The 25,833-nt window shown below is 29.1% G+C and overlaps 1 protein-coding gene across 3 annotated transcripts in view; it reads left to right on the top strand.

The window, feature by feature from the left end:
- Positions 1–25,833, top strand: part of LOC107453385 (calcitonin gene-related peptide type 1 receptor) — a 397,139-nt gene that overhangs the window by 138,771 nt on the left and 232,535 nt on the right. The window contains exon 1 of one of the 3 annotated variants that reach the window (XM_071177834.1): positions 4,932–5,233. The exons of the other annotated variants lie outside the window; for them this stretch is intronic. The gene's annotated coding sequence lies outside the window, so the exon portion shown is untranslated. Of the gene's footprint in view, positions 1–4,931; positions 5,234–25,833 lie in introns of those variants that run through there. 3 annotated transcript variants of the gene reach the window in all.

Raw genomic sequence — 25,833 nt, 5'->3', positions numbered from 1 at the left:
GGAGCGTTCTTAACATTGTATACTAGAGCATAATCTCGTTGGATGGTGATTTTTGGCTTCCAAGAGATTTTGTGACCAAGGAATCATAGTATCTTTCAAATTGACCTTGTGATTAATTTATTTATTTTTAATCTTTATCCAAGTCATATTTTGTCACCTTATACCGATACAAGAGATAATTATAAGATTGTCCTCAAGTCAAGTAAAATTCAAAAGGAATCTCATTTTGATAGGAATTCTTACTAAGATGCAATACTGTCAAAAGTTTTACATTACAAAATAATTTTATTCTTCATAAGTCACGTGTCTTTGGACAATAAAGACAAACGCATAGTTTGATGAGGTACACAGGATTCTTAACATGTATTCCTTAAGCTAAATTTATTATATATATGTTTATATATATATATAAATTCGACATTAATTTTTTGAAGAAAAAAAACATTGATTCCTACTTTTCCAATTAGCGTTATATTTTATTGAATTTAAATCGCTTAGATGGGTTATTAAACAGAGCACTTTTATTTTCGAAAAACGGGTAGCGATTTCACAGGATTGCCAGTATTAGAGATGAATGACCTAATACTCCAAAGTCATTTTTCATCTCTAATGGCAACTAAGTTTGTTTCCAGCGAAATTTATTTCAGTTTAAAAGCAATAAAATGAACAAATGGTTCATAAAATAAATTGTCTCAAGCAGTTTTATTTGCTATAAGCTTTTAATGATATAATATATTTGACACAATATTTTATACCGAGTAGAAATCAAATATAGTTAACTGTATCGAAAAGTTAAGATGTTTCGAGAGTGTTGTAATCTAATCATAGAAATTACATAACATTTCATATTAACTACATTATGTGTAGCATTTTGAAAGAAAGTAATATTTCAACTATTTAATGTCTTTTTGATATTTTGCATGCGCTTTAAAAAAAAAACTAAAATAGGAAAATGTCATACGTTAAATTTCTATTCTGAACATAGCTCTAAAAAAAGGGGGGACTGGGATAGCCTGGTCGGTAGAACGTTGGGCGTGAGATTGTGAGTTCGAATCCCACCTGTCGGGTTGTGACGTAAGTATATGGCAAAATCGTATGCTTGGCCATAGATGGAGCCACTGACAAACAAGAAGGGGTTGAAAACTCCTCTTGATTTCAAGCTGGTTTGCTGATATTGATGAGCAGGTTTGAGATCATCTGACGTGCAAAATATTGCAATGTTGCATATTATAAAAGCATCTTAATGCTTTTATAATATGCAACGTATAAGAAGCTATTTTACAAACATTTAAAAAAATAGTATGAAAATTACTCCATGTTTTGCTCTTGATTAATAATTTGCTTTGTTCCTTGACATATTTTTTGCGAGAAACTGTGGGATATTTTGATTTTATTACATTGTTAAAACATGAACGGAAGATTGCAAATATTGGAAATAATAATGTATTATCTTCATTTTGGTTTTAGTATTATAGATACTTTTGAATAAATAATAATATTATTTTGGAATTTTTATATTAAAATTTTTTGTGATTGTATCTATATTTATATTGATGCAATTCTCAGCTAAACATTCGTTCTTCCTGTGGAAAAAAGTAACTAATCAATCGGTATTAATAAAGGCTGAAAAATCATATTCAAAACTAAAAGTCATATGCCGAGTCATCTGAAAAAGACTAAAAAAAAATTGAGAATCAGGGGAAAATAATGATTTATATCCATAAAAGCTTATTTTGAGGGGAAAAAACGAATTTCATTGTAGACAGGAGCCGTTTTGACCAGGCACGGCTTATAATAACTGTGTAATAACTCTCAAAGAGAACCAGTTTTCCACCTTTTGATTTGTCTAAACTTAATAATCCTTAATAGGCAACAGATGATCAATGTTCATTTATGTGAAAAATCGACATAAATGGCTCTACCCCTTTAATCTTCAATTTGAATTTCCTTTTTTTAAATTTTCAGTATCGTTCGTTCGCTCCCTCAGTGACTTTGCGTTATTAGATAAAGAAAAACACATTTATTGATTGCAGCCTACTTACGAGATTCAATATTTGCAACAATGAAGTCAATTTTCCTGATGAATTCGCTCTTTAATGAATGGATGATTGGCTTAAGTTACATACTGCGTAAATAAGTTAATTTTGTTTTTTTCAATCACCATAAATTTTGCATTATGAAGTTTCAAAAAACAGCTTTAAAACGTATTGCTATAAAGAAAATAAACACTTGTTTTCAATAGTTTTAAAAAATATTACTTTGGTGACGCCACTTATACCTGCCATATAATTTTAGTTATTAACTTAAATTTATCTGACATAACAAAAGGAAATCATAAAATAAATCGTAATAAACTTCCAATGCAGCAAGTTTCTGATTAAATAAAAGAGCTGTAAACAAGAAAACATCAGTTATGGTAACTTAAGTTCATGAGAAAATTGGAATCTTGTGCAAATTTTCAACAATGTGCAACGGTAAATCTGACAGATTCTTCATTCAACACTTTCTTTCCGAAGTACTAAATGAGTTTAATAATTAGTACTAATTTTGAACGATTATTAAGAGAAGGGGCAAAAGTTGTCCCTTGCAAATTTGTACAAATTTAAGTACTGCAGCTCTAACGGTTCTGAAGTAATAAGATAAAGAATTTTTGACACACCTTCACTAAGAAAAAAAGTATGGTCATATTACCGGTATATGGTATTACCGGGTTCTTGCTCGAAGATATGGAATGGAAAACATAACTTATGACAGAAACTGCTGAAATATTAGATCTAAAGATAAATACTGAAAAAAACTAAAGCAATGAAATTAAACTGTAACATTGTAACTAAACTCAACGTGCAAAACACGTATGTCGAAGATAGATACTTTTAATTAGCTTGATTCAATAGAGTTTACCACAGGTGGAACTGACGAAGATGTTACCTCCAGGCTGATCGAAGCACATGGTGCAGGGCTCGAAAAACTGCCCTTCCGCCCGTCCTCGGCGGTCAAAAATTTCCCGCGGACAACAAATTTCTCGAATCCAGCGTCCGCGCGGACGGCCATTTTCCCGTTAATGTTCGTGATACATTTTCAATTTTTGTTATCTTACAAGAGTCTAGCTCCTCACTTCTAAAATGACCCTCTAATCTCGAAATACAGCAGCATGCTGCGCATGGTGGAATTGATATTTTCTCTGTCTGGGAGTACTGCAGCGGTTGAAAGAGGCTTTTCAGCAATGAACTTACAAAAAAACACATTACTTGCTGGTCTTAAACAAGAAGCGTTGAACACATTTATGAACATCTACCTAAATGTAAAACCCCTTTCAGATTTCTGTGCAGAAACCTCTGTAAATCATTGACTTGATTGTGGAACTGGCTAACGTCATATTTGTTTCGTTTAAAAAACGAAGTACTCTCGGATAAATTGACATTCCAGATAACTTGACCTTTGTCATTTAAATTATTTCATAAAAGAAATACTAGGTTTTACTATTAGTAACCTAGTATTTGTAATCCTAGTAACTACCAATTCATTGTGCAATTTATATAAATGTTTGTAATAAATAAGAGAAAATTATATTTTTATTTATTTAGAAGTGACGGGTTAGTTTCAAAGGAGGACGGGTACATTGTTGAACAAGCCGTCCTTGGGGACGGGTAAAATTTCTGAGTTTTTTCGAGCCCTGACATGGTGTTTTTAGAACATAAGTAAAATATGGAACTCTTCAGCGTTAACAGTCCAGTAGAAACTAATCATCTTCAGTTTAATAATTAAAGCCACCCTACTTTATGGTAGCAAAATTTGAAAACCTACTACATCTCAAAAAAAAAAAAAAAAACTTCTTTTAAACTAAACCTCTACGCAATATTTTTAAAATCTTTTGGCCTTACGTAATTTCAAATGAACAACTATACAGAGGGGCCAAAATGAGACCCATTACTGAGGAAATAAAACACCGAAGGTGGACATGGATCAGACTCATTCTGCGAATACCCGCCACTGAATTTTCCTTCCTCAACTGGACATCGGAGGGACGAAAGAAGCAAGAAAGACCGAAGAATAATAGTGGGTGAAAGAGATGTGCTTGAATGGTCTAGCTGGAGCTAAGCTTGAGAGGCTAATTTGGACCGCAAGCGATGGAGGACGAGTTTTAAAGCCCTATGCTCCAGACTGGCGTAAAAAGAATCGTAGTGAAGCGATTTGGTAATGAATTTGCTATAATTAATATAAAAATGCCATACAGGTAACCATACAGGTAAGGTAAGGTATTAACAAAATTTTTTCTCCGTGAGAAAATTCTAATTTTTTATAATTGATGTCAGCAATAAACAATAGTTTTAGCTTAAAATTCAATACTTTTATGCATAACCTGACATTGAATGAAAAGAGTCTTTTAGCAAAGAAGAAAGTGTTTGTGTTCATTTTATAGACAGTTAAAAAAAGTGTTATGTGAAATTTTAAGGACTTTAAAATCATAAGCTATCAATCCTAAAGCTGATGAAAAACACTGTTTTCATTGAAAAAAAACCTATTTTAACTTAGATCATGAAATGTTGATGTTCTAGTGTTTTCAAAACATATTATTTAACCTGTTTTTTTTAATGTTTTCGATATGTTAAACTCATGTTTAACATTTTTCGCGTTGACAAATCTACACGCGTCTCTTACGTTTAGATGTATATAGAAATGTAAATATATTTGTGACCTTTAAGAATGCCGATGTATTTTGATTCATAATTCATGTTAGTTACTTTAGAAGCTATAAATATCGTGAAGAAAATATTATATTCGTTTATAATGATATGAATACCTATACACATGATATACGTTCCATCACGATCAGACTATTGACACATAGACTCTAGAAAAACGACGAAAACTTAAAGCAGTCCAGCTGTCTATTTCTGCGACAACAGCTATGTTGAATTTAGAAATAAGGTAGAGATGTATATTAATGAGAAATAACATGAATGAATACTAACTAAAGTAATTCGCACACTAACAATAGATTTAGGACATCTATACAGCTGAATACGAAACAGCTAGTGTTTTTTTTACAAATAATTGTTTCTTATTTAAAAATAGTTTTTTTTAACTGTGCACGTATTTTAAATTAGTCAAGTGTTAACGAGCTATGCTCTGTAATTACGAAATTAAATCATAAGCTTGAAATATTTTGATTAGAAAATAAAAGTGCTTGTTAACTAAAAATGTTACAGTTCTAATGACGCTTATCTCGATGGTAAGTTAAGTAAAATTTTCTTACTTATCAATGTAATTTTTTAATTTTTGTACTATTTTACTTATTATTTTTATTATTGGTAAATCATTCATAAAAGTTTTCAGGTTTATAATTGTCTGTTTTAATCAGTTTCATCTATAATCTAGTTTACAATCTATTTTGATTCATTTATATTGTTAAATTATATTGTTCTGAAATTATCTATAACGCTACATTTTTACTAGTGTACTCTGTAAATAATGTAAATTATTCATGAGCTATAATCATATGAATGATCTATTGAATGATTAAATAATGTTTGACTAAAACCTGCTATCTTATTTTGCTGACAGCGCACAAAATAAATAGCTAGTAAACTTTATCAAATTTGCAATTGACATACGTACAAAATTTCTTTACACACATGCTTGTACATTTCTAAAAAATATGCAAAATATGAAAACTTCATTGTGTACACTAGATGTTTTTTATTACTAAAGCAATATTTATTGGTTAGCAGAATAAATTTTTATGTTTTAATTTTAGAATTACTTTTACACTTTTTCTCAATTTCTTTAATTTTTCTGTTTGCTTTTTTTTGAAAAAAGAAAGAAAAAAAAACATTTGATTTGTTTTCACGCAAAAAAACTTAATATCTGTCAGTACAATTAATTCAAAAATCATATGCTAACTCAGCTTTAAGCAATTTTAGTTAATATCCAGGTTTTTTTTGTTTCCAAACAGTTTAAAATCATTTCGTTATTTTGCATATAGATGATAAAAATTATACAACCATTTGTTCAGACAAGTGCATAGTCACACTAAGTTTGAGTTGATGGTGGAAAATCGCATACGAAAATGTTAAATTATTTATCACTAAATCATTTAGAATCTAATTATATATTTGAAATAAATTCTAAAAATACATATTCTCATTTTTATAATCATACCGAAAATGATAAAATTACTTTAACATAAGAACATTATATGTTTGAAAATATTGTGAATAAAAACATCTTTCATATTGCAATATCTATTGGTTATGTTGGAAATTAATTAGTTTTTCTAATTCAATTAATGCTACATTTTGGCTAGTATAGTTAGATACTTATAACATTTTAAGAATGAGATATTTCAGTTATGATTAATCATTTTACAATTTACGTTTACCTGGTGGATATAAAAAAGTATTAAACATACTTATATTCTATATCAAGCTAAATTAAAATAGACTGGACTTTACAAACTATTCTAAGGAAAGACTAAATTCTACAATCATTTCTAATTTTCATCAAATTGAGATACTTCTTTTAACTAAATCATTTAGAATTTAAGGATATATTTAAAATAATTTTTCAAAAATACAAATTCTCCTTGTTATAATCATAGCGAAAATAATAAAATTACTTTAACAGAAGAACATTATATGTTTGAAAATATTGTGAATAAAAACATCTTTCATATTGCAATATCCATTGGTTATGTTGGTAATTTGTTAATTTTTCTGATTAACATTTGGTTGGAAATTTATTAATTTTTCTGATTAACATTTGGTTGGTAATTTATTAATTTTTCTTCTGCAACATTTCGTATAGTTAGATACAAGAATGAGATATTTCAGTTATGATTAATTATTTTACAATTTACTTAACTGGTGGATATATTAAGCATATTTATATTCTAAATCAAGATAAATTAAAATAGACTGGATTTTATAAATTATTCTAAGGAAAGACTAAATTCTACAATCAATTCTAATTTTCACTACCTGGTGGATATATTAAACATATTTATATTCTAAATCAAGATAAATTAAAATAGACTGGATTTTACAAACTATTCTAAGGAAAGACTAAATTCTACAATCATTTCTAATTTTCATCAAATTGAGATACTTCTTTTAACTATTAGAATCACAAATGAACAATGCACTCCCTAATTTATTTCTTTTCCGTCAAATAGTATATTTATAACATTTTAAAACTCTTAACGCTTTAAATGTAAAAGCTTTCATCTTTCTTTTATTCAAACCTTCTTATAGAAAGTTTCTAAGTCGTAAAAGGTGTTTGTTTATGCTTCTCTCTTTCTTCGTTTTGAGTATTTTAAAGAACTCTTTCTGAACTTAGTGTCAGCTTTAGTTTGCTTTACTATAATGCATTTAATGTTCTTTCTCTTTTTGTATATGTTAAGAAAAAAAATGAACTTGAGATAAAATGGAATTGTTCTTGTTTCAAGTTCAATCTTAAAGTGGGTGCTAAAATTAAAAGAAAATAAAAATATTTTCTTCTTAGTATTTTTAGAATGATAGTATAGTAGGGTAAATTAAACAATTATTTATTAATTTTTATCTCAAAAATCTGACGCATTAACCGATTCATAATTATAAATGAAATCATTTATCTTTGATTTCTATTGTATTTGTAGTGCTTTTTAAATTTATAATAATATGCGTATGTAATACTATATTTATATAAATGAATGATAATATATTATAATTCTAATCTTTGTTTTTGCGTACTTGAAATATTATCATTAATAACTTATGTTGGGCTTTTTCCGTTGTTGGGCTTTTTCCTTTATGTTGGGCTTTTTCCGTTTGTTGATGTATCATACCTATTTCCTAAAACGATTAATCATCAAATTTGCATTGCTATCAGTAGCTACTTTATGAAGTTTAATTAGATATAAAATAGCGAAAAAATAAAAAAAATGTACTAAAATCATTCAAATATCACAAAAGAATCCCTTAAGCTTTAAAAAATATTTTGTAAGTCAATGTTTTATTGAAAATTATATATCAATGTTTAAATTTCCGATTTTGTCGCATACATTAAAGAAAAGTATTTTTAACTTTAAAACGTAGAATATTAGAAGCAAAAAAACTCGTCATTATGTAATGCTTATTTTACTCAGATTGGAAAAAAATTATAATTTCAATCTTGATTGTGAATACTTTTTTTCTCATTTTCTAAAAAAAATTAAAATATTACATATTTTCTAATTAAATTAATAAAATATATTATGATAAAAATATGTATTGAAGGTTCGCAGTTCCTTATAATTTTTTTAATGCATGTTTAATTTTCAATTTTTTGGTTCCTGTAACTATTAAATAAATGAGCAAAAAATTATCTTACTTCTACGAGATCTAAATAAAATAATAACATATAGAAATAGCAATTTCGCATTATAATTAAAATAACGCATTAAAATTATTGAAATTTTAATTTTTTGCAGTACACGTTGCTGTAAGCGTTTTTTAAAAAAACATTCAAATTTGAAATTTCTTACTTTGCCTTCAACTAATAATTTTTAATTCATCGAAACTACATTATATTCATGTTATCATCTGGATGTTTCCCTTTCTCATTCTTTGTTCTGATACTGAAGAAGACTCTTCATTATAAAACCAAAACTATGGTTGGTCTGTTTGAGATATAATTACAATTTACTTCGCTTTATCTAGGTTTACCCATGTATCAAAATCATTCATACATCAAAGTTAATATCTCCTTGCAAAATTCTCCCTCATGTTCTTTCTGTGTATCACATAACATCAAGCTCTACATTTAATTCAAGATCAACAATTATCCATTTCCTCTGTGATCACAAATGATCTATAAGAATCGCGTAGAATCTATTCCAAAAGATGACTTAAGGCCTTTAACTTTGAAATAATACAGGGCCGAGCCCCAAGGGACACCTCAGTTGTATTATTGAGAAGTATTATTCTTCAAGCTTGTTCTCTGAGATCACAAACGATCTATAAGAATCGCGTAGAATCTATTCCAAAAGATGACTTAATGCCTCTAACTTTGAATAAATGCAGGGCTAAGCCCCACGGGACACCTCAGTTCACCAAGAAATCAAAACTACTAGTCTTTTGTATACATATGAAAATAGCTTTTGACGAAGGAAAGTTAAGGATTCCTTATATTGGCTGTTAATTGATTTAATTTATTGTCGGGGTTGTTTTTCTTAGCTTCACGCATTCAAATGTGGCGGAAAAGAAAGCGTGAGAACAAAATAACGAATTTTTAATGAATCCAAAACATTCTATGCTAACGTGTTAGGCAGATGAGAGTAGAGGGAATCTCTAAAAATAGATTTTATTCTGAAATTCCATTCAAGGTTGTGATATATATATATATATATATATATATATATATAAACAAGAGAAGATAGACAAAAAAGTCATGCTCTAATTTTTACGAAAAGTTTATAAAAATTCCTTTCATTAAAAATTTCTGCTTTAGTTCACTCAATGAAAAATATATTTTGTATAATTCTGAAATGATTGAAGATATGGTAACAAATCATTAAAAATTCAATTATAAGAAATATAAAAAAAATTTCGCTCCAGCAAGTATGAATCAAAAATGACTTTTCAAACAGATAATTAAATATTAAATTGTTTACAGCGATATTTCTTATTCTCATCCCTTTATATACAGTGGGTGATCGGTTAACGAACATAATCCGTTCCAAGACTATGTTCGCTATCCGAATTGTTCGTTAACCGATCATCGATTCACCATAGACTTCTATGTGAAATCGATTAATTCGTTCAGGAGACCCTAAAAATTACATTTTAAAAAATGTGTGATTTCTTAGTAAGTTTTTTTAAAAATAATACATACATATAGTCTTGCATATTAATCAGTCCTTTTCATTTTTTGCTTATGGGGCATTGAAGAACATGTCCAATGTCGATTGCTTTTCTCTCTTTTTCAGGATTTTCCGGAAGTAATTAATAGCATTGTCGATGTAAAGATGTCGTTGTACGGTTCGGCATGTGCTTCCAAAACAAATCAGTTTCATCACAATTAAATATTTGTTGTGGACGATACCATTCTGTTTCAATGAATTCTTGATATTTGAGACAGTACTTCTCAGCTGCTTCCTTATCTGCACTAGTAGCATTTCTTAGTTTCGCAGATGTGATTTTCGTTACTCCTTCAGCTCCTCATAATAATAATTTTTGAATGACCTTTAAAGTCATTGTTAATTCAAGTTTCAAATAATAATAATTAATACTAAGCATGCTTTAACCATTTCTCCTGTCAGTGATCTTATTTTGTATGCAAAATATTAACAAATGTTTAATATTAATTTTTCTTCAGGCCAAAAAGTGTTCGTTAGAATTCGTTTTGTTCATTATCCGAATATGTGTTCGTTATCCGAACTCAAAAAATCTTTTTTGAAAGTGTTCGTTATCCGAATATGTGTTCGTTATCCGAACACAAAAAACTTTCGTGAAAGTGTTCGTTAACCGATTTGTTCGTTAACCGATCTGTTCGTTAACCGATCACCCACTGTATTTGTTTTTTTTTTAAATTACTATAATATTTAAATTATTAAAGAATTTTTTCCCTAAGAATCCCAACTATCGTTTTTACCTTCTTCTAAAAAATGATTATTAGTTATTTTAGCAGGCTTTAAAATTGAAATGTTAATAGTAATTGCCTTCTTAGTAATTTTGAGAATGTTCTCACTGAATGCGTTTACTTTATTAAAATAGCGATTTCGAGATGAAAAATGTTATAATTTAATTATTCTAATTAGAAGAATTTTTTTTTTTGAGAAAAGACTACGATTGTTTTGCACGCAGATAATCAAGAAAGCATGCATCGATTGTGTTTACATGAAAACAAGGAGAATAATTAAGCTTATTGAAGCTTTCACAGTAATGTTTAAAAAAAATAAGTACTATTCTCAGAAAATTCTAAAGATAAGCAGGAAAATTCGAGGAATTTGTAAATTCAATTAAAAATACCAATTAGATTATTTAGAGAATTGCAGAGGAATCTAGTACATGCCTTTATCATTAAGAAATGCATTTCTTTTCAATTTTTTGTTTCTTTACGTCACAGCAATGATTTTCCCTTATTTTGATCCATTCCCCAAACCCGAGTTTCATTATTTTTAGAAGCTCAGTGTCCCCTCCTAGAAACTCACTATATATAAATAAAAGTCCGTTTTAATGACAGTTCACAATAACAGATAAAATGGTCGTTACAGCGGGTTTGACGTTTGAAATTTATATGATTTTTATATTTTATTTTGCAACCGTCGTTGAACAGCAGACCTAATTTTCAGTTAACGACTACTAATGTTCAACTCCATAATCTTGTAATTTTGAACCAAATCCAGAAGGCAAGAGAACTTCTGGATCAATCCTTGGTCAAACTAACCTTCGTTAAAGACTTTTTGATAGAATTAATCCACATTTGCGTTAAATAGGAGAGTAAAATAGCGAAAACATCCCACGTTTAACCCAACGTCAAGGGGATTCTAACCCATGACCCGTCTACTACTGATGATATTTTACGTGAGCACTGTGGTTGGAGCGAGTCGGGTACAGAATTCGTAATAATTAGTAACCGCTGGCATTCAAACTTGGATTAACTCACTGGGAGGTGAAGGCTGTATCTCCTGAGACACCGCGGCTTACAATTTTTATATTATAATAAATGAATGCGATAATACCTGGCCTTTTAGTCCCGCAGTGGACTGATCGTTAAGACACGGTTCCCAGCAGATCACCGAAGTCAAGCATCACTGGCTGCGATCAGTGTGCGGGTGGGTGACCACTTGGATCAGTCTGCGTAGAGACCGAGGGTGTGCGGTATTGGTCCTCGTTAAACTGTTCTACCGTAAAGTGCTCGACTTCGCGTGCAGGTCGTCAGGCTACCGAAGCGGGGGTGCCATCCCCTCTGCAAAGGATCAAAATTGTGATGGCATGTCTTCGGATCATCCTCAGGGATGTTTCCCAGACCGTCGCCAATAGCCCATTGTGCAGCTCTAGTGCGACGTAAATGAACTACAACAACAACCTGGCCTTTTAAGCGGAACCAGCTGCGTAACAGATAAAATTTTGCGGGGTACCTGGAAACGCAGAGTGAAAGTTTTAATTTTCCCCGGTTATTGAGTTTTTAATTCAAAGGATTTTAATGGCCTGCTCACCTGTTGGTTTAATAGAGAAAAATATGCATTTTTTTCGTTCAGGAAAATTTTTTTTCATAAGAATTAAAAACTTGTATTATAACTATGACCCCAACTGCAACCAAAAGTAAAATCAATATTCTATCCACCACACAATTGAATAATAATAACCAATATATTGACTAATTATATGATGTTAAAAAATTAACCACCATAACGACTCAGTTACGTTTTAATCGAATTAAGGACCTCGAAAAAATGTTATTTAGTCTAACATTTAAACGAATTTTGTTTATGAAAAAACATTCTATTTTGAGTATTAAATTCCTAAGTTATTGCATACCTTTTACAAGTATTAAATTTATTTTCTAATTTAGATTTATAGCGAAAAATTTTATAAAATTGATTTTTCAATACCTTATCTGATTCTTTCAAATTTATTTTTTCCCGCTTGTTTGGTAAACTTTCTGTGATTCATAACAAAATTACAAAATGTAAGTTTAAAAAGATTGTAAAAGCGTCATACGGTCAAATAATTTAATGTTGTTATTGACGTATGCCTGTGTAGGCAGAGGGAGTGCGATTGTTCTTATTTTCCAGTGGCGCCATCTATGGCCAAGAATTCGACTTCTGCCACACCATACGTTGCACCCGTTTATAGGGTGAACCTATTCATACATCCATTCGTTCATCAACAGATAAATAATTTAGCAAAAACTCGATTTTTTTAATCGAGTTTTCATTAAAATAATTTAATGAAAACTCGATAAAGAAAATCTGTTGTTTGATTAATAAATTTTTAAGTTCTTACATAATTCTTGATTTTGCAAGTATTTCTGGAAATATAATTTATTTTCTAATCTAGATTTATAACGTAAAATTCTTGTATTTTTTTTAAATATCTGACTTCGAATTGTATTCCTTTTCGTGCATTCGACAAAATAACATTTTTATTTGCTCTTACTTACATTTTCAGTATTTTATATTTACAATCAAGTTCATGTAGACAAAATATTAATATTATAAAAATATTCAGTTTAATTTTCAAGTGTCTCTTTAGGTATTTTGCCAGCATAAATTTAAGAACCATTTGTCATGAAAATTAAAAAAAATATTTATTCCAAAAAAAATGTTGGCAACATCTTAAAGTATTTGACATTGAAATGATGCAATTCATGCGATGCTTTTGATTTGCGTGGGTTGATTCGAATTGATGCATATTCTTATCTCTAGCTATTTTAAGAATCATTTTCATCCATTCTTCGTGTTTTTAAGATCACCTGTTAAGTATGCGTCAGGGTTAGTTTTGTAACAGGCTGCGTTAGTTTTTGAATACAGTGAGTGTAATACTTGAATAAAGTATATTTTTATATGCACAACTTACATTTTCATGTATGTTTACTTTTATTTATAAAGTCTATGGCTGTGAATTTGTATGTAAATAGTGCAGCAATGTAAATTTATTGATTTTCTTTGAAAATTAAATTTTTAAATAACAAATTGATAAGCGTGTTCAACAATTATACCCGCATATACATATAGCTGTTTAATATGTAAAATGTTTAAAAACATAAACCAAATAAATCTGGTAATATTTATAAACAATCAGTTTCACACTAAAGCAGCAATCTATGTTTCATTAATAAAACTTCTTTCTCAAGCATATTCGTATCAAAGTAATTAATAATTTTGGGCTAATTATATTTACATCCATGGTTTATTTCACATTTAAATTTTATCATTTATATGTTATACAGGGTTATTCATAATTCCCTCCGTCTGTAAACGCCATTTTTCTTTACTACAACTGACTTCAGTGGTACATGTTACTGCCATCTACCGGTAACTGCTTAAAATAAAACTTGAATACTTTCGGAATAATTTCATATGTCCTTTTTTGCCATATTCGTCTTCATTTTTTACTACAATGCTTTGAAACCCAGGAGGGAATTATGAGTAATCCTGTATTATTGCAAAAAAAGTGCAGAATTGCATTCTTCTATCCTATTAAATCTATAAATTATCAGTAAACATTTCTATAAGCAATTCAAATGCTAACCAAATCTATATAAAATTTTATATCATGAATTTTTTCCATCTAAACAATAAGCATTATCAGTTGTTTATAAGTTACTTAAAAGAACTAAAAAAAAATCAGAAATCCAATTACTTAATATAACAAATATCCCCAAGAAAAAAGTTAATCAAAACAAGGTCAAGTACACGTAATGAGAATAATTAATTGTGTACAAAAGACATTAAGTGTTATAGAAGTATGCTTAATTAGTCTAATTATCAGCAATTACAATAATACATCGCAGATGTTGGCAAAGTAATTACGTCAAACAGCTTGCAATTCAACCTAACATCAACGATTTAAAAAGAACTAATCACAAGTTTGATGGAGAAAAAAAATGCTTGATCTGAAAGCTCACTTGTATTCATTCAAAACTAAAAGAAGGGATTCTATTACCAAAGACAATGACAACTAATAAAAAATTTAACAAACAGCAATCTGAGAGGAAATTAAATAACCGCTTGATTACAAATAAAATCTTTGTAGTCAAATGTATATTTATGAGACTGCTTTCATCAAACTGAATTATTTTTATATCTCCTCGTAAGATTTGATTTAAAGGCTCATTATTTATTATTCATTGCAGTTCAACAATTACTTGTGAAACACATAAAATGAATTTATATCCAATGTTTTGAGTGTTATTATAATAAACGAGTGTTATGTTTTAATAAACATTTGTATTTTTTTCCATTTCTGTTTTTTTACTTACAGATGATAAATATAAATCTAAATAATTTATACAAATATGTAGTAAAACTGTTTGTTGTTTAATTCCAGCAATTCATGCTAAACTCTAGGATTAGTAGTGAATAATGTACAATGGGCAAAAAAGCAAACGAGCAACCTAGAATAACTTTAGATTTAATGATCGGATTTTCACGTTCTGGATCTCGTTCTCAATGATTCAAGGAGGTGATCTTAAAAATGCTAATTACTTCAGACGATATTTTAAGTTACGAAATCAGACATAAAGACGTACTTTCTCGTAGACGTATTTGGATTTTTAACCCCCAAAATATAGGGGGTAGCCGCAATTATGGTCAATTGTTGGTAGAAGAACAATTCAAAGTTTTTATCGTTCCTCTATATTACTATCTTACCAATAATGCTAATTTTATTTTTTGCGTACTTTGCCATATCTCGAGAACTTTTTAGGCGAATCGAAAAAGTTTTTACGCACTATTATAAAATTCGTTTGTCCAAAAATAATTCCATGCAAAAAAGTACATTTTTGCAAATATTATTGTACATATTTATATGTTTTATTTTTTATTATTTTATTTAATAGTAATCAAAAAAAGTTTGAACGGGAAGGTATAAGATTTTTTGCATCATTTTAAAGTATTTAATTTTACTTGGAAAAGTACAAAAAATTGAGCAAAATTGACCGAGTAATTCCCAAGAAATCGAATTTTAAAAATAACACTTTCTAGTTTTATCAGTCACTATATTTAACTGATCACTTATACTGTTTTGTTTTAACATGAAAAATCGTAAATGTGTATGATACTTTAAAATTTTTTAGCCTTTTTAAACATTTCTTTCCCCGAAACAGATTTATTTTTCGATTTACTCAATTAGAACCCTAAGTGTCTTTTTCGTTTGCGATATCGTGATCGATTGTAAAACGTTCTATTGCTTCTTTAAAGTTTAGAACCTCTCACATTTGACAAATCTTTGGTACCCAACTTGATTACCTAGAATTAAGAAGAAAAAAAAGTTACATTTTTTTGTTCCAAAACTAAAAAGAGAATTACTATGTAAAATCACTTTTAGTAAGTGACTTTTAAAATCAAGAATTGTTCTTATTTTGATTTTTAAAAACCTGGTTGCAATTCTCCCAAACTACTTTACTGTAATTATTGGTACAACAACAGTACCAATACATATACAACATGAAAGTATAATGCAATTAATACATTTTAATGATTGATATCATATTTTGATTGACATACATCTGAAAAAATTAACGTAACAATTTTTATGAGTACACTTTCTAATCATTCTCATAATTGAATTGCAGTAATTGATGCAGTAATTGTTGACATTTAATTGTCTGTGGGCTCCTATTTTTAAGTGCTTGAAACAGGTCGACTGTTATTCTCTATTTATATATTTTGAGACGAACGAGGTTTTTAATCCGGAAATGGGAATTCTGTTTTGGTAGAAACTCAAAACTTAATTTTTATAAAATATTTTTTTTAACAAACTAATAAGCCTTTAAAACTGTACTGCGCTGTACTCCAGATAATATTCTTTTGGCTAAAATAAACTTCCCCATGGATAAAATAAGAAATTTTTCAGTTTCAATATATCGCACCAGAATAGAATTTTCTTTAAGAATATCCCAACATTTCTTCACTGTTACATTGACGCCTAAAGTTATAGCATCACTAAACATAATTAAATTACTTCCTGAGAAAATTTTCAAAATTCATTCTCTGAATACCTCGCTAATCCTTTTAGAAAAGCATCGATAAAAAATGGATGATTTCCATAAGATCATAAAGAAATCATCTTCCTCCTATTTTTAGAAATATCAACTTACCTAGTACTTCACCTAAGATCGAATATTCTTTTCGTTCTTTCGGAAAGAATGTCTCAAAATCCTTCTTTATTTATCCATCTATCGCAGGGGAGACAACAATCCTCTTGATGTCTACTATATTTTTGTTTTGGTACCAAAGAATGTTTTTTTTTGTTTTGTTCTTGCATTCACGTTATGAGCATCCTCAACCATTCTTCTAATCTTTAAAAGATCAAAACTGCTTTCGTCTTACCATTTAGATATCATTGACTTGAGGCTGAGATATTAACATTCTTTTTTTCTTCTATGCATCTGCGGTTTTATTCGTTTATACTAAAGAATTCTTTTGTTGTTGGTGCGATAGTATGAGCCAAAGCCAGTTCGTCTACAAAAGGTTCTATTACACTGATTGGATTGCGTTTTGAGAAGCTATCACATTGGTATGAGCAATATTGTTTGAGTGATAAATTAGGTATTTTTTTTCATCTTAAGGTACTCCTTAAACAGTTAGTATTTAAATGAAAAAAATATAAATAAAATAAGATAATAAGATAAGATAAGATAAATAAAATAAGATAATAAGATAAATAAAATAAGATAAATAAAATAAGATAATAAGATAAGATAAATAAAATAAGATAATAAGATACGATAAATAAAACAAGATAATAAGATAAGATAAATAAATTTTTACTAAAGAATTATTTTGTTGTTGGTGTGATAGTATGAGCCAAAGCCAGTTCGTCTACAAAAGGTTCTATTACACTGATTGGATTGCGTTTTGAGAAGCTATCACATTGGTAAGAGTAATATTGTTTGAGTGATAAATTAGTTTTTTTTTCCATCTTAAGGAACTCCTTAAACAGTTAGTATTTAAATGAAGAAAAGATAAATAAGATAAGATAAATTTTTACTAAATAATTCTTTTGTTGTTGGTGTGATAGTATGAGCCAAAGCCAGTTCGTCTACAAAAGGTTTTATTACACTTATTGGATTGCGTATTGAGAAGCTATCACATTGGTATGAGTAATATTGTTTGAGTGATAAATTAGGTACTTTTTTTCATCTTAAGGTACTCCTTAAACAGTTAGAATTCAAATGAAAGAAAGATAAATAAAATAAGATAATAAGATAAGATAAATAAATTTTTACTGAAGAATTCTTTTGTTGTTGTTGTGATAGTATGACCCAAAGAGAGTTCGTCTACAATGCGTTCTATTACACTGATTGGATTGCATTGTGAGAAGCTATCACATTGGTATGAGTAATATTGTTTGAGTGATAAATTAGGTATTTTTTTTCATCTTAAGGTACTCCTAGTATTTAAATGAAGAAAAGATAAATAAGATAAGATAAATAAATTTTTACTAAAGAATTCTTTTGTTGTTGGTGTAATAGTATGAGCCAAAGCCAGTTCGTCTACAAAAGGTTCTATTACACTTATTGGATTGCGTTTTGAGAAGCTATCACATTGGTATGAGTTATATAGTTTAAGTGATAAATTAGATATCTATTTTTTTCCATCTGTAAGATTCTCCTTAAACAGTTATTTATGTTTTTTTTCTATTAGATACTAATAAAGTTTTAAAATTTTGCATGCACAATTACTTAGCAATCTATATTTTTTCAGTAATCAGTTACGTTGCCCATTGCTTACGAAAGAAATATAAGAAATCTGAGAAAAGTCAGATGTTTTAAAATCTTTTTTTGTACTATTTTTACCTACCTACATACATAGAGCATCAAGTCTTTATTTCCAGGATTTCTTGCCCTGTGCTAGTACTCTTGCCTCCTTTCATAGATTTAGTTTTGCTTTGCAAACATCCAGGTACTTATATATTTGCCAAGTCTCGGCCTTCCCCTTCTTCGTTTTCAGGCGGGTGCGCATGTAAGTGAGATATTAGCAGGAATATCCTGTTTGAGATGAAGAATATGCCCAGTCCATCGCTATCTTTTCAAAATTTCCTCGTGCGTGTGTGATAATTTTGCCCTTATTAGTAGATATTTGTTTGAAGTAGCGTTATGTCAGAAAATTTTTAAATTCATTCCTAAACATTTGTTCTGGAATGTTTTCAATTTTTCTATTTCAGTTTTGCTAAGGTTCCAACATTCTGCACTAAACAAAAGTATGGAGGGGACAATAGCTTTAAAAACAGACTTTTGCTCTTAAGCATTACAATAATTACTACTTCATGCCTGTGCATTCATTTGCTTGTCTCTAAAATTCAACAACTTTAACATGCATAATGTACTATAAGCATTTTAATAATTCATAAATTCATTTATGATTTAAGTAATTACTTATACAATAAAAAAATTTTAGATAAGGATCTAAATATGAAAGGTTTCTGTCTCAACAATAATAAATAAAAAGATCGTAACTTATGCCCCAGATTTTGAAAATAAGAAAAAAAAACTGTTTGGCTACTTTCCATCGCAGGAGGTTTTTAGAAATTTAACATTTTTGTAGGCCTTTTACCCTTTGCCTGCGATGTACCATACCACATGTGGTACCAGCCGTACGGAATAGGTCAATTTTGAGTATATTAGACTACTTTGAATAATTATACATCAATAGAAAAGTATCTTTGGTAGTTTAAATAATTTGCTAGCACAAAATCTGTGAAAATTTTGCTGAAATTAAAAACCTTATTTTTTCCTGAAATTACTCTTGTTTTTTTTAAAGTAATGTATATATAGCGATTAAATTATTTTCAATGTGTTTGAAATAGTTTTAAGTTTTAATAAAAGAAATAAAACGTGACTTTTGTCATCTTATGAGATTTTTACATTCCTACAAAATGTAACAAAACTTGTTTACTACCTGTTATTTATTTTACTTTCAAACTAAAATGATTTTAAATATTCATTCATTGAAGTTTTCGAACAAAAGTACTACCTGGTATTTTCATTTGAGTTTATTCTAATTCCTCACCACTGTTTCTCAAAAAGGTACTATTTACATTGCTACAAAGTATTTTACAAACAATACAGCACTATATTTTAACATAAGTTTACATTATTAAAATTTTTCTGTGATTACAATTAGTGCAAATAATTACACCAATAGTTACATTACATACATCTAGTTATTTCAACAAATAGTTTACATTATAATTTGTGCAAAATAATAGTTTTATTTTTCTTTACAAAATTATATGAACCTTGTGGGAGTAAAACAATTCTTTTTAAAAGATATTTCAGATTACATAATCTTCAAAATCGCTTTTTGTTCATGGTTAGCACATCAAGAAATTGTTTCGCATTTGGGCTCATTATTTGATTTTAAAAATACACTTTAAAGATATATTATTTCAAATTTGTTTGATGCATTAAAATTTTGATAGCTTCACAGTAAACCAAATAAGCTGTGTATCGTTCTATATGAAATTCAAATAACCCCTGGAAAATTACTACCGCTAATAAGCCTGTTTAGTAATCTTCATGAATTCTATTATACATGCATTCAGACAGCTGAATTGCATTAATCTCTACCAAGTATATCGAGTAAGTAAATGCTTTAATAAGTTGACTTAGGTCCTTCAATAAACTTATAGCTGTTTCATTTATATGAATTTGAATATCCTTTGTTAAACTAGAATATAAATACCTAATAATTATGTTATTAAATAATATTAGACATTAAAAAATAATTTTCTTAATATTACATAATTAAATTGTTTGTTATAAATAAAATACAATATTAATGTAATTTCTAATTAATATAATGTTGATCTATTGTGTATAGATATTATTAATATAATGCATAATTTTAATGTATTTGTCACTGCATGTTAAAGTTATTTGAATCATACAAAACAAGGTCTAGGATATTATGAAAATGTCTTCTCGCACATATCTCCTCGTTTATATATCTAATTCATATAGCATGTATCTCTTCTCGCAAATTTCTAATACATATAGCATATATCTCTGCTCGCATATATCTAATACATATAGCGCTCTTCTCGCAAATATCTAATACATATAGCGCTCTTCTTGCACATATCTAATACATGTAACATATATCTCTGCTCGCATATATCTAATACATATAGTATATATCTCTTCTCGCAAATACCTAATACACATAGCATATATCTCTGCTCGCATAGATCTCTGCTAGCATATATCTAATACACATAGCATACATCTCTTCTCGCAAATTTCTAAAAATCTTCTCACATATAACATCTAGCAGAGTAACTACTTAAAAAGGAAAATGAAGTTTAAAATATTGTTATTTGTAAGTATGTTTCCCCGTATCGTGATGATTTATGGTAATAGAGCTACTCCGATACGGTTACAGTTCACAAATTTCAAAACGGTCGAATTGCAACACCAAACTTAATTTTTCATTGAAATACAAAACAATAAAAAATCATAAAATTGAATGACGACGATATTTTAAATATGAAAAACAACTTGGAAAACGATGATTCGATTTCGAAATGTGGAAGCAATTTTCTATATTAGCTCAAAGTGTTAACCATTTAGCTATACTGAACATGTTCTAACCACAATAAGGGAGTAGAAAAGCTGTGGTGGCTTAGAGATAGAGCTCTCGCCAACCAATTGGAAGACCTGGGTTCGAATCCCAACAATAGCTGGTCAATACGAATTCTGCATCCAACTAGAACCGACTACAGTGCTGACATAAAATATTATTAGTTGTAGACGGATCATGGTTTACACTCCCCTCGCCGTTAGGCTAATCGGAAGTGGTTTCTGTGGTTTTCCTCTCCAGATAACGCAAAGAAGGGTTAATTCCATCAAAAATTCCTCCACAAAGGCGAATTTCTCCCAATACTTGATCCATAAGTTCCCTTTTCTTCTCGATTGGGTTCAAAATTACAAGGCTACGGAGTTGAACACTAGTAGCCATAATGTGATTATATTCTGAGTTACAAACATCTTATATATAATGATGTGAAATTGTTTCTTTTTATTAACATTGCACCCCTACTGAAGATGTAACATCAATATTTCTTCTGATTGATAGTGTTTATTTTCTCTGTAATGTTTTTTTGTATTTAGTTCATTTCTATAGGAACGCTGTTTTATGGATTTCATAATTAATATTCTACCTATTTGTTAAAACTCTAGTTTGAAAATTTTGAATATGTCTGCTTATGTGATTGAACTGTTACGGGCATTTCGAACTTTCGGAGTGTCCCCGGATGCCCCATTGCGGGGGCGGGGCGGGGTAAAGCTAGTTATTAGTAGCCATAAACGCAAAAATTTGGTCGTCTGTTTAACGAAGGTCATTAAGTAACATAAAATGAGATGGAGGAAGACAAAATCAAAGTTATTGCATATTACTCTCTTCAATGCTGTCTAGAGTCGCCACTATTTCTACTAAAAATATCCTTCTAACTGCATTTTCAGTTATTTATTGCAATAATAACGTTTTGAGGAGAAAAAGTAGTTGTTATATTTTGAAAGTTTTTTTCTGTGAGTACTAAGTTTTTTTAAATTTTCGCAGTGATAATCTTAATTTAGCAGTATTATTTAAAAATTTGTTTGGGTTAATTGCTCGAGTGGGAGACCGATAGATTGTCAGTTGAAATTTTTTATGATCACCATGTATATCGTTAACCTAAACAATTCTGTCTCACGGAAAAACGCAGCCATTTATCTTAAAATTTATCCGTTCTAGTATTAAGGCACAGAACTTTCTCAGTGGTTAAGTCCTAATCTAGCATTGAGAAGAACCGGGGTTCGATCCTAAGCCCACCCAGCTTCAAATTGATCTGTTACAGCTGGTTTGATAAGTAAAGGTTGACCACATTGTTGACCATATTGCCGTAATCATGCAACGCTTCCTAGAATATAGAAGGCTTCAGCATAAATCGATTTAGTAGTACAACGTAACGAACATAAACTGCGCAGTGGAGGAAAGCAAGAAAGATGACACTACGTTCGGGCTACTAAGCTGTGCAGTGGGAACCAATAGGAAAGATTAAATTAATCAGACTACTAAAGAATCAAATTTCTTGTTTTTGTTACTGAGGCATTCTCTTTTGGAGGTATTGAATCATACCGTTGGCCACGATATTGAGGAACGTTAACCTTCATGAGCCCCTGTTGCGGGAAGGCTTTACTTTTCTTTCTATCATCATTACAGATTTACGTTGATGAAAAAATGAGTTTAATAAATGATCATGATAAAAAAAATCCGTTTTTAATTAGACAATGATAAGTCATTAAACTCAAATTAGTTTTTTTTTCCATTAGAACTGAGAAAAAAAAAGGCTTTAGTTTTAAGATTACGTCAATTTAATTTTGGCACTACAACAATTTTTTGAACGAAACCATTGATTACACAATCCTTACATTTATAGTCAGAAGAAAATAAGATTCGTTCTTCAACGCTAATTAGGATAATTAGACAATAATTAGTGATCACACCCACGGTATTTTTTTAATTTTAATTAAAAGAATGATTTGTTTTCGAAATTACATCAAAAATGCTTGTTTTTCAAATTCTTTCTAGCTCTTTCCCATTCGGTTTTGTAAAATGGAACTTAATTGCTCTTCTCTTTTTTAAATGCTGAGGTGTTTATCACTTCAGCGTCACACATAAGTTTCAAATCTTGTCTAGTGTCACTGCTCTTAATTCAATATGTCACTAAGAATACCTCACGTGCCAAACAGCACAAACTATTTTTACGCGCATTCATTCAAAGTTTGAGTGGGGGCCAAGAAAACCGCTTTTTTTCTCTCCCAGAAATGTATTTGTTTTAAATCTTGAGCAGTAATTATGATAGTGATCGAAAACATTTAAATACATTTTACATACTTTAATTTCTACAGTTGTGTTTTGAATAAATTTAAATGAAAAATTGTATTTAGTCAATGAATGGGAAATTTTATGCATAATATTCTTCAAAGCGTTAACTAATATGATTTTATCTGTAGATAAATTTAAGTTTGTTTAACTTAAATTTTTATTATTTAGAACTTAATAATGAATAATAGATAATAGTTAAGTGGTAGGGATAATAATAATGATAATTAATAATTGAGTTTTATTATGACCGTACTTGCACGCAAAAGTAATGTCATAAAGACAAAAACTGATGAATCAAATTTAGAGATTAAAATAAAAATTCTGATGTTTTACATACATTTTGCTTTTGATCATAATTCTGCATTTTATAAGTATTTTTAAGGCAGCAATTTATTTGCTATATTAGAACTCCAATATTATTTTAATTAATGCTCCTAGCGTTATTCCTCATCGCGCATTTGCCGAAAATTCTGTGATTGTTTTCAATTTCTTTTGCCCATATCCGCAATTTCAAAAATGCATAAATCTGCAACTAAAGCCAAAAGAAACAAATGTTTTGCATAGATTTTTTTCTTCTTTAAAATAGTAATGTGTAAAAAGGACTAACTGCGAGTGACAGTACTTTTCCTGTAAACAAGAGCAAAAGTATCACAATTTAATAGCAAATTACAGAAACAAAAGATATTTTGAATCATTTTTCGAATCAAAAGTACAGTTTCAATATGAATGAATTTATTTACATAATTTATTGCATAATTTGCATAATTTATTGAATTTATTTCATAAAAGTCATATTTAGTTATAAGTCTATTTTTCAATTCTTCTTAATTATACCTTCATTTTCATTATAAACAGAGTGGATTTCTCTAAGTCATATTTTCTACATTCAATCCCGATTTAGTCTATTATCTTGAAAAACAAATTGTTTAAATGAAAAACTCTCCCTTTTTTTTATCTTTTATGTTCTTCTTTTTTCTTTCTTTCTTTTTTTATTACTTTCCACATTAACTCGAGCGTCATCTTATAAAATATGAATCTAAAGAGAGATAAATTTTCTTTCAACAATGGATAAATAGTCATAATTTAAAGTGTGAAATAAATAAATAAATAATAAATTATGAAAAATAATGAAAAATTCTTAAAACTGTAACAATTATTGAACGAACTTGTGTTAAGTTAGAAAACAAAAATGACTTTTCATAGCATGACAAATTTCAACTCCGTAGTCACCTATCGGTGGGCTACAGATCGGTCTATATTGCAATTTTTACTCCAATTTTAACAATTAATAATTCTTTAATTAATTACCTAATGTTACAGTTTCTTCATCGTATACTTTCTGCACAATTTTCTACATACCACAATTATTTCAAATTTCGTGTTTTTGCGCAGAAAATAAAATGTAAAGCAACTTTCAGCACATTTAAACAAACGGTATTTTTGTATTTTTTTAATATTGAGAGATAACATTAATTTCTTCCCTCAAACTAAGATAACTCTAGCGTAATATAATTCTGAGAATGCACTTACGCTAATTATCGATCCCGGGGCATCATGATTTAATTTGTTTTGGTTTCCCCGCCATTGACATTGACTGAAGGGTGCTCTATGTTGACTGAAGGTTGTTGTCAGATGTGTTTACCATTTGATGGATGACTTTTTGTAGATCTCTATTTTCTTAAAAGCGAATATCGTCTTTGACCTTTCACAAACTTCGCAGTAAGCTGTTATAATTTCAGAAGTTTCCGTAAAAATAAAAAGTTTATTTTTGAGAAACTTATACAGACAGCTTGTCAGCAAGGGAATCGGTTGGTAACGCCAACTTGCTGTATTCTATTTACTTAGAGGTAAAAACTAAGAATATAGTTCAAACTCTCTTTTTAAGTTGACAACTTGGTGTTTTCTTTTAAATTATGAACCTTTTTTCTGTAAAAAGAAAGTGATTAATAATTCCTTCGACTCCTAAATTAGAAACATGCTAGACAAATGTGGGGGACCTTGACAATTCGTTCCAAGTTATGCTCTAAATTTAACTATTATGATGACCGGGCGAATATGTTACGAACCATCAGCATTAATCAGTAATGAATACTGGAAGCTATTAAAAAGAAATAATTTTACAAGCACTCAGCGATTTCTGAAGATAGAGAAAAGGTTAATGATGTCCATTGGCGTGCTCAGTTATGATTAAAAAAGAATTTTGGCATAGCAGAGGTCAAAAAAAGTAATATAATAATATGATATAATAATATAATATAATATATAATAATATAATA

This window comes from Parasteatoda tepidariorum, chromosome 2 (genome assembly GCF_043381705.1).
Source record: "Parasteatoda tepidariorum isolate YZ-2023 chromosome 2, CAS_Ptep_4.0, whole genome shotgun sequence".
NCBI classification, from domain to species: Eukaryota; Metazoa; Arthropoda; class Arachnida; order Araneae; family Theridiidae; genus Parasteatoda; species Parasteatoda tepidariorum.
Note: the sequence above shows the minus strand (reverse complement) of the source record. Positions and strands in the feature narration are given on the sequence as shown.